Genomic DNA, 2,700 nt, shown 5'->3' with positions numbered 1-2,700 from the left:
CTGAGGACTCACACACATCTCCCCCTGAACACACACACACACACACACACACACACACACACACACACACACACACACACACGACATGAGTCTCCTTCCACTGGTGGTGTTCGGCCTGTGACCGTTCGCAGCGTTTTCTCTCTGTGTTGAGTTCATCTGTTCCTGTCTATGAACATGTCAGCCATCTTTTATTACTTTTATTACGGAAGATCACGGCGATCAGGATGTGCCTGATGGTGTTTTGTGGCGGTGCGTCGTCTTGCTCGGCAGCTGTACAGTCATGCAGCACATGATGAAAGCGTTAGCCAGCCTGAATGAAGAGGTGCAGCTCAGGTTTCACAGAGGTGTTTCAGACTGGTCTGTGTTGGTCCAGATCAGTTTAATGTCAGTCACACTGTTTCACTGACATAAAGACTCATTTTAGGCCAAAAACACTACACACCTTACCCCCAGGCTAACTCAGCTATAAGACCAATGTTACCACGGTAACAATCAAACAAAAAAAGGAAAACATGACGTTTGCTGACACTGTTATGGAGAGAGGAAGAGAACAGAGAGTTTTCTTTTCATTGTTTCACTCTTAAAGTAAAGTTGAATTCTTCCTGAAGACAAACCGTTCTGCTGAGGGTAAATGAAGAGGTTGAGAGGTCGGCCATATTTTTTATTTTGAAAAAAGTCTTAATTTACCCAGAATTCATTGTACCACAGTCTGACTGAAGATAGTCAAGAACTAAACTGCTTTGTGCAGCAGATGAATTCAGATTTCTGTCTAAGACACAGTCTCTGTCTCTGTGAAACCGGCCTCAGGTGTTCTCAAACATTTTCATATCACAGATCTCTGATTCATTTGGTTTCACTGTGGAGCCCCAATTTGGGATTGGACTCTCCCGTAGAAATACAGTGGTGTGCAAAGGTTTGATGAAGATTACAGGATAAATACAACCCCTGCAGCAAACAGATGTTTCTTCAAAATTACTTTTTAATTCATGAATCTAAAAATGAATCAGTAATTGGGGCATGTGGTAAAGTAGCTGAGTCAGTAATCACCCCACCCTGACAGATATCACAGCATGAAAACACATACAGCTCAGACCTGCTGTTTAGTGGCAGCTTCACTTTACCTGAAACATAAAATACAATAATATTATTATATATTATAAGAAACACCTGAAAACGGATGCCCATGCTTATTTTTATAAGTTTGTTCCTTTTTCATCTGGCAAGCTGTTGTTTTTTTTTGTTTGTAAGTGTTTGTTGTTGTAATACTCATTTTGGCCACAGGTGGCTGAAGCGCATCACTACCCGAGTCTAAACAGGACTAAAGACATTCACGTCTGGCTCACTTTTAATTTCATGTTTCATGTTTTAGCCAAACAGAAATTTCACTGTCCTCTGAGGGAAGGTGAACTCACAACTTCTAGTGAGTCAGTTAAGGAGTTAATGAAGGAAGTAGCAGGGGCCCAGACTCTTGCTCCAATTACTATTCAATTTTCTTCATTTTTTCCAAGTTAAAACATTAATATTTGAGGAAAGTTCATTTTAATGTGCATTTATTTGCTGCTGGGTTTGTATTTATTTCTCTCCACTTTGTCCAGAGGAGACCAAGCTCCTGCATACAACTGTATATGAGAGGATGCTGGTTGTTTATCTTATTATAGCATGAGGTTAAAGTTCACTCTTGATCTTCAAAAGTTTCACTCAAAGGTCCCTTTAGTAGCTGTTCTGAGGCCATTCATCATATTACATGAGCTTCATCAGCAGATGGGAGTCTGCTGTCATAAGGTCTTAATGCCAAAGCTCATTCTTGGATATGATTGAAAGCTCCAGAACAGGTGCTAAATGGACTGTTCGTCCCTGTTCAGACCTGGTGTTCACACGCCTCTTCAGTCTGATCACACGTGGTCAGCTCCAAGTACGTCAGTCCACACCTGGGCGGTCCTTCAGTAGAGTGGGCGGTCCTTCAGCGGAGTGGGCGGTCCTTCAGTAGAGTGGGCGGTCCTTCAGCGGGGTGGGCGGTCCTTCAGTAGAGTGGGCGGTCCTTCAGCGGAGTGGGCGGGCCTTCAGAGGACATCAGTAGAATGGGCGGTCCTTCAGTAGAGTGGGCGGTCTTTCAGAGGACGTCAGTAGAATGGGCGGTCCTTCAGCAGAGTGGGCGGGCCTTCAGCGGAGTGGGCGGGCCTTCAGAGGACATCAGTAGAATGGGCGGTCCTTCAGCAGAGTGGGCAGTCCTTCCGAGGACGTCAGTAGAATGGGCGGTCCTTCAGCAGAGTGGGCGGTCCTTCAGAGGATGTCAGTAGAATGGGCGGTGGGCCCTTCAGCTCGTAGAGGGCGGTCCTTCAGTAGAGTGGGCGGTCCTTCAGTAGAGTGGGCGGTCCTTCAGTAGTAGAATGGGCGGTCCTTCAGTAGAGTGGGCGGTCTTTCAGAAGACATCAGTAGAATGGGTGGTCCTTCAGTAGAGTGGGCGGTCTTTCAGAGGACATCAGTAGAATGGGCGGTCCTTCAGTAGAATGGGCGGTCCTTCCGAGGACGTCAGTAGAAAGGACGGTCCTTCAGCAGAGTGGGCAGTCCTTCCGAGGACATCAGTAGAATGGGCGGTCCTTCAGTAGAGTGGGTGGTCCTTCAGTAGAGTGGGCGGTCCTTCAGTCGAGTGGGCGGTCCTTCAGTAGAGTGGGCGGGCCTTCAGAGGACATCAGTAGAATG

General features: G+C 46.4%; 1 protein-coding gene across 6 annotated transcripts in view; it reads right to left on the bottom strand.

Annotated features, from left to right (window-relative positions):
• tdrkh (tudor and KH domain containing) overlaps nucleotides 1-2,700 on the bottom strand; it is a 14,495-nt gene that overhangs the window by 9,364 nt on the left and 2,431 nt on the right. The window lies entirely within an intron of this gene.

Source organism: Seriola lalandi, unplaced genomic scaffold, assembly GCF_002814215.2.
Source record: "Seriola lalandi dorsalis isolate HSWRI2012SDOR001 ecotype SW California unplaced genomic scaffold, Sedor1 jcf7180002054379, whole genome shotgun sequence".
NCBI lineage: Eukaryota > Metazoa > Chordata > Actinopteri > Carangiformes > Carangidae > Seriola > Seriola lalandi.
This window is presented reverse-complemented; position numbering and strand designations above follow the sequence as displayed.